Raw genomic sequence first — 7755 nt, 5'->3', positions numbered from 1 at the left:
TCAGTTTAGTACGACCGGCGTCAATACAAACACATATCAGGTACTCCCTCTAATCTAAACGATCTTGTTGCTCCTTTCCACATCTGGTCGGCCGTGGCCCTTTTAGGACCTGGACGATTTGAATTCCCCTATCAGACTTAGACAGCCGATATCCACCACTCGAACCTGGACAGCCGAGATCCATTAGTCGGATAGGAATTTCCAGGATTCCCTTCTCAGACCTAGACAACCAGGGCCCCCTGCCAGAATTTAACTTCAAACTGGAGGACTAGGGTCGCGATGAATATACATCTTCATCGCATGGGTTGCATTCAAACCCGATGCAATAAAAACGCATGTTACCGATGCCTCAGCGAAAACGAATACAACCAGTATTTCCCCTTTTCGAGTTGAAATTCAACGGTACGTTTTGTGAAAGTTCATCTGTTATCTTTTGTCAATATCAGGAGCCCGATTCTATAGAAATATGCGAGAGTGAGAATAAAAGTTGCGTCCAATGAAATTGGCTATTGAAACGTTTCGACCAATCAACATCGCCGAAAATTTCCGTCTCGCTCTTATATGTTTCTGTAGAATAGAACATCAGATGTTTAAAGGTAAGTAGTAGCTAGTATATAGCATAACAGATTATATAGACAATTCACCGCTTTGAAGCATTTTCGGTTTAACCAAAACCAAGAACCAACCGCGTTTGATTTAAAACAATGAAATCAAAAATAGAACCTGGGTATAAAAATTTAGCACTTGCTCCATGAAGTTAGTTCAATATACGGTTCTAGCTTGTTTACATACAGAACTTGGGTTTAACGTGGTTTAAGTGGTCGAGGCAATAATCGTGCCCACAGTCGAGACCTAAAGAAAGGAGGGTGCATTGTTGGTACTGTAAAAAATAGTGTCGCATGCGGAACTTGCAAACATTTCCAGAACATTTTTTGTGGAATTTGCAATTAAATAAGATAAAAACTGTGGATATGGTGTAGTATGCCATTTTATCCAAGAGCATAAAATGGCACATTTTCACCAATGCAGGGGCTCACTATTTTGTGTCCATTTTTTTTTTTTGTGTCATTTTCTTATCCATAAAAGCGAACATTTTTATTGTTATATAATGTCTATATTTTTTACCGTTAGATTTAGTTTGTTTAATTATTACTTTAATAAAGAGTGTAGAAGTTTTGGATGGAACAGTCCATATAACAAGATACCGAACATATGCAGCTGTTATGTACCCCGATGCAGGGAGATAGGTTTGGTCAACAAAAACGCGTTGGTTCTACTAGTCACTACTATAATCAACTATTCTGGTCGAGATTCTATTCGGAAGTAGGTGTTTTTACCCTAAAGCTGTATTTATGTATATATCTAATCAAATAGAAGGGTGATTACAAAACTAATTACTATGCAATGTCTATTGGAAAAACCCCGGACCTTGGCTTAATTACTTTATCTGTAGGGCCAAGGTTAAGTTAGTATTATTGGTTGGGCCAAAGGCCGAGTTAATACAGAACAAATACAACTCTTCATGAGAAATACAAATAAGCTCGAATGTCAGTTAATTTATCCTAATTCATAAGATAGGTACATTACACAGCCAAAATCCTCGGACGTGTGGATTTTTACTTTTTTGTGGTTTTTTTTATGGTAAATTAATGTATACAGGGTAGTCCAAAAACCAAACACGACCACCAACTTTGTTTTTTCAAATGGAAACACCTATTTTTTATTTCATTTTTGAATTCTACGCAAAATTCTAAGTGTGTTTCATGTACCATGTTCCATACCTAAACGCAACAGGTCTCGAGAAATTTACGATTGAACATATCAAAAACTAAAACCTTTGATTTCTTTTAAATTTTCTTTGGTTCCGCAAAGGACCAATTTAGAATTTTGCGTAGAATTCAAAAATGAAATAAAAAATAGGTGTTTCCATTTGAAAAAACAAAGTTGGTGGTCGTGCTTGGTTTTTGGACTGCCTTGTATACATGAATTTACCATAAAAAAATTGCAAGTGTTGAGTTATGGACACCAAAGCTATTAAAGTCGACAAAAACTCAACCAATATTATAACTAAGATAAAGCTTTAGATTTATTATATTTAGGTTTAAAGTGGAGGATAGACACTATCTATGAGATTTAATATGATGTTGACGGGTTTAATGTCCCCTTAGTGGGGTCGTATGGTTTACATATAGGGATGATAGAAAATGGTATAGTAGTGCGTTTTGGGCTTGCTTTCCGAGTGGTCTTAGCAGATAACAGATCATATAAAACTATATAATCATATTATTTTTTTAAAGCCGATATCCTACAGCAAGAAAAAATAAAAATCGACGTGTCCGAGGATTTTAGTCGTATATGTTCGGCATCTTAGTTAATCCATCTAAAATTTCGGCACTGTATAACAAAAATATGCAATGTTATGTCAACTTCCCTTAAGGCAGATAACAGGACGATTAAGAAATGATTGGTTTCGTTGGTGGAATAAACCCGCGATAACAGTGATATTTTTATTTAAATTGAAAAATAGAGATATATTTAAATATGTTTTTTATTTTTAAATAACTAATATAAACAATTAATTATAATTGTCTCAGAAAGGCGGCAGAAAAATAAACAATATGTTACTACTAATTAATATTTTCCAAATAAAAAAGATACATTATTTATTTTTACGCATATCCCACACAAACACCAAAATACTAGAGGCGTGTCTGGAACTAATTAATATGTTAAACAGACGTTTAATAGTAAATACCAAATGTAATGTAAATACCAATATATGTATACGTAAACGTAGAGCGTTACTTACGGCCACGCTCTACCTGTGCCGATAGCCGCCTACTGGGAGGTTTTTTCACCCGATGACTACCGGGTATTTCGCAATCTACACCAAGATTGAGGTATCTAGGAAAATAACATATCAAACACAAGTAGATCTAGTCTTTCTATTAAAGTCCTGTAAAAATGTATGTTACTTCCTAAAATGTATGTTACTTCCTAAAATTTATGTTACTTCCTACAATTTTTGTATTTACTTTTTTTTTCTCTCTTGGGTAACAAGAAAATTAAAAAAGGTGTGAAAAGAAAAACTAAAATTACGTCAAAAAACATTCTTCTAATCGGTTAATGGACTAATATTACAAGTCAAAAGGTTTTACACCGTGTAAAACTTTATATTTTTTATTTATATTGTATATTTATTTACGCTTTTTATTTTTTTTTCTTTACAGAACGTTCAAATCACTAAACAATTTAACGGTACTGTCAATGTGACTAATTTCAAATTCTTTCCTTTAGTGGCTAAACCTTAGTATACGCGCTCCCGGTACGTACCAGTTTACATTAGCATCACCTGGCCTATGTGAGTTGCGTGCATGCTACGAAGCACGATCACATAGTTATACCCCAATTTGATATACCACGTCTGCAACTGATACTGTGTATTCATAATTCATCCATTAATCACCGCGGAATATTCATCTTTGAGTAGTATTGCACAGAACTAGCCATTGATATAGTAGTATTTCGTCATTAAAAAATGACTGCTTCATATGAATTGTATCCTCCAATTGATACGAATAAATAATTTTTTTCCACTTACGACTTCAAAGAACTCCATTATTGAGTGTGTTGAAAGTACAGTCTGCTTAAATAAGGATGAACAGCATAGGGATTTCGGAAAGGGTAATAAATGCAAAGTCGCTTAAATTAGGAAATGTTGCGCAATTTCAAGCAAATTAATAATCTGTTTTTATACCGGTTAAGTTACAAATAGCTTTGACGATAAACGGAAAAAAACGAATTTGGTAGTTTTCGTTTTTTGCAAATAACTCTTGTCCGGTTACAATAAGAGGAATGAAAGTTTTACATTATTAAGACACTTTTTTTAAAACTTCTCAGTAGTGTTGCCAATTTTCTTTTTAAATCGTTATTTAAGAGATAAATCGAATATTCGATATTGCGCCTATATGAAAATAAAAATTTTAACAATTTATCTCCAAAATAAGGACTTAACAAAAAAATTGGTAACACTGCGGAGAAGTTTAGAAGAGTGTCTTAATAATATAAAACTTTCATAACTATAATTCTAATTGGATAAGAGTTATTTTTTATTATTACAATAAAAAACGAAAGCCGCCAAAATAGTTTTTTTTGCGGATATCTTCAAAGCCATTTGGAATTTAACCGGTATAAAAACAGATTATTACTTTGTTTTAAATTGCGATTTTGTATTTATTACCCTTTCCGAGATCCCCATGCTATTCATCCTTAACTGGAACAAACTGTATACACACAATGCTAATAGGCCCATGATCAAAAACGCAGTTTTTTTGATATACAAAATGACAAATTTTCATATTTCTTTTTATGTTTTATAATTTTGTTTTCATTTAGATTTGTTTTTATTTAAAGAAATTTGATTAAATGTTACAAATTGCTTTAGATAGTGAATAACGAGCCGGGTGATTTTTTACTTTACTTTCTTTACATTCTTAATTTGCATCGATAGATATTTTTGCAAATTGTAGGAATACGGTGAAATATACTAAAATACTGCAAGAGACCAAGAAGCTAAAGAATTGAAAAACAAATTTAAATTTGGTATCAAAATTTATACATAATGTTCTAAAAAAAATACAAAGCATAAAATAGCATATAATTCAACAAACATAGCACCCTGTATGTAGTTACCGACAATTTTGACGTTTTGTTATAAAAGGTTTTAAAGAAAATAAGTGTATGAAATTTAAAAAATTAAACTCGAGAAATATGTGAAAAAAAAATTAAATTTTGCTACCCTGTGTAGTGAAAATAGTACGTTGTTGACCTTGAGTGTATTAACATTTTTTATTACTTTGCAGAGTACTATTACCCCTTGAAATATCTCTACAGATGATATGTTATACCCTGTATAGCACTAATCGGCTACAATATTATTATCCTTATTGTTGTTTTGTTATAGTTGCCATGGAAACGAACGTGAAAGGAAGCGTCAGTGTTGAAGTTATCATTTTAGACGCACTGTCTTTTTGTGCTTCGGATTTAATTTGTGCTAAATTTAGGTAACTTTATTGCGATTTTATGAAACTCAGTGGTAAAAAAATCGTATATAGGGTGTCCATTTTATCTAGTGCTGGTTCGAGGTTTTAGTGAAAAATGAATGTTATTCTCAGTTAGTTTTTCACCCCTACTTGTGTGCGAGACTTTATTCCCAATTAAAATTTAAAAAAAAGCAGATTTTTGCATAATAACGTTGGATAACACATTGTTGTGCTACTGGTCTGATTCAAGTGAATGTATTTTTATATTTAATTCGGAAATTGCAGCTCAATAATTTTTAGCGTGGCCCAAAGACCTTCGACACGATTGCAAACGAAGATTCACGATTGCTTAAGCGATTGAATTGTTTTCAACCATGACGATCGAGCAGAGCCAACTTCGGCAAAAGTGCGAAAATGATTCAATATCTAAAGCCGATGCACAAACCTTTTTTTCCCGGAAAAAACTTTTCTCCGCCCTATTTTTTTTGTAAGGCCGATTTTATTTATTATCATTCTTTTTCACGGCGAGTGTCATGAAAATTTCACGTCAACATTCAAACGCGAAGGAAAGAAACGAAATTTCTATAGTACGACTAGCGCATTAACCCCTATGCATACAAAAATCAGTAAACTTCAAATGGGCAAATATTAGTGAGTATAATCGATGTACAATTCGCAGAAACAATAATGAAACCATGCGAAATGCTGCTCAAATACGTTAATTCTGAATGTCGAAACACTCGGTAACTTCTTGCAAAATGACGAAATACGTGGATTCCCGTAATATCCGGCGATTTCAGCCTATGAATTATTGGAAGCTGAGGCATGCGCCTTTTCATCACTTCTGTGTCATATTAGCTAGCTAAGGTCACCTTGGTTCAGTTAGTGTTTTGTTATCGTTGAGGTTCAGTCGGGTGTCCAGTGTTAAAGATTGTGTTTATTATCGTGTTTGCCGGCACATCGAAGGTGTGAAAAGTCAGCGTTTTTAATCGTTGTTACTTGAGTGTCAATCATATAGAAAGTAAGTGTAGAACAATGAACGAATCCGTTTAATTTCAATGTTCCTAAAGTCGTTAAGGGTATTTCCGACCCCAGGGTATACCACTTCTTGCATATATGTGTCAGCATTCAAATAAGGTTTTAAAAAACTGTTAGCTAAGAGTTTTTTTACATTTACTTCAGTAGATACGTCTCGCACGAACAAAAAGTCTCAGAAATCTACCCACCCAACTTCAAAAGGTGTTCCTACTTACCCACCTGCCTACCCGCGGTATCCATTACGCCTATTTGTTTAATGGTTGTGCGTTTGGGCGCATTTATAGATATCTAACTAACCGAGTAAGTAGGAAATACACTTGGGCCTACCTAGGTATTCCACGTGGAAATGTGACAGGTTATTTACTGTAGTACCTACGTATGGTATTCCAGTAGTGCAACTTTAAGTTTGCCTAGAGATGCTAATAGGTCAAATCCACTGCTTGTGATTGTAATGGATCAGGAGTTTCTTTAAAATTTTGAAATTGGATGTAATAGGCTCCATGCCCAGATAATGACCTGTGAGCATTGGAAGTAACCGTCTATTTTGTGGTATACTGATAATAGTAAGTATTATTTAATTCATAGTATAACTCTATACTATACGACTATATACATGTATAAGGCAATAAGGGTACTAAACCTCATACATGAGTGTCTATGGTGGGCACCCGTACCCACCCAATACATACATTTCCTTTATTTCTATCACTGTACCATACTGTTATAGTATCATTTTATTGGACAATGCATTGACCTTTATTCGACCGCTACCGCTAGACGATTTATAAAATAAAAACGCTATATAACATCTTTGAGGCGATGAGGTGATCCCGATTTATCTGCTTTGAATTCGGCAATGTGACGTCCTTTATTCGACCTCACATGATCAGTGCATTATATGTATCCACAATTTTAAATGTAAATTTCCAGGCGTTTGTACACAATGTGGGAAAGTAAGGGTAACTTTCTCGGCTCAATTTTCCCCAAGTGAAAATTGGTCAGTAAAAGAAGTTCTATAAAACTGTTTCGCGCAGTTTCATCTCAGGAAATATGCTTTCAAACGGCAGATAACCAACGTCGTTAATATACGAACTGAAAATCAGTATTGGTTTCACATGCTCTAAACTCGAAGTTGGATTTTCCGGAAATATCCGAAATAGACAGAAATGTGGAAAAATAATTGTTGCTTTTTTTCTCGATAGTTAATAAATACAGTGAGTCTCATGAGTATTCGTACCCTATTGATTCCAGATTTAAAAATAAAAATACTTTTTTATAAGTAATTTTCAACAATTTTTTTTTAAGTAGAAATATTTTATGGGCGTGTAAAAAGCCCAATTCCTATAAACTTTATTGAAGATAAACAGTATTATTAACAAAATATAATTTTAAGTATAATAAGTAACAAAATCACACCCACAAGAGTATTCGTACCTACTAAAACTATACTAAAAGATCAGTTTATTTTCTATTATTTAATATTTTGTTGGACCTCCCCGGGATTTTATAATTTTTTAATTAACTTTTAAGCCGATTAGGCATACTACTAACTAATTTTTTCGTATATGTTGGTTCAATTTTATTCCAAATATCCAAAAGTTTTACTTTTAATGTTTTTTTGCTATCAATTTCGTAGTTTTTTAATCTTCTTTTCATTTCTGACCATAAATGTTCT

At 33.3% G+C, this 7755-nt stretch overlaps 1 protein-coding gene across 4 annotated transcripts in view; it reads left to right on the top strand.

Annotated features, from left to right (window-relative positions):
* Positions 1–7755, top strand: part of Ldh (Lactate dehydrogenase) — a 158719-nt gene that overhangs the window by 143758 nt on the left and 7206 nt on the right. For 2 of the 4 annotated variants that reach the window (XM_066394814.1, XM_066394815.1), the window contains exon 1: positions 5907–6063. The gene's annotated coding sequence lies outside the window, so the exon portion shown is untranslated. Of the gene's footprint in view, positions 1–5906; positions 6064–6625; positions 6644–7755 lie in introns of those variants that run through there. The other 2 variants (XM_066394816.1, XM_066394817.1) reach the window with 2 other exon arrangements.

This window comes from Euwallacea similis, chromosome 11 (assembly GCF_039881205.1).
Source record: "Euwallacea similis isolate ESF13 chromosome 11, ESF131.1, whole genome shotgun sequence".
NCBI lineage: Eukaryota > Metazoa > Arthropoda > Insecta > Coleoptera > Curculionidae > Euwallacea > Euwallacea similis.
This window is presented reverse-complemented; position numbering and strand designations above follow the sequence as displayed.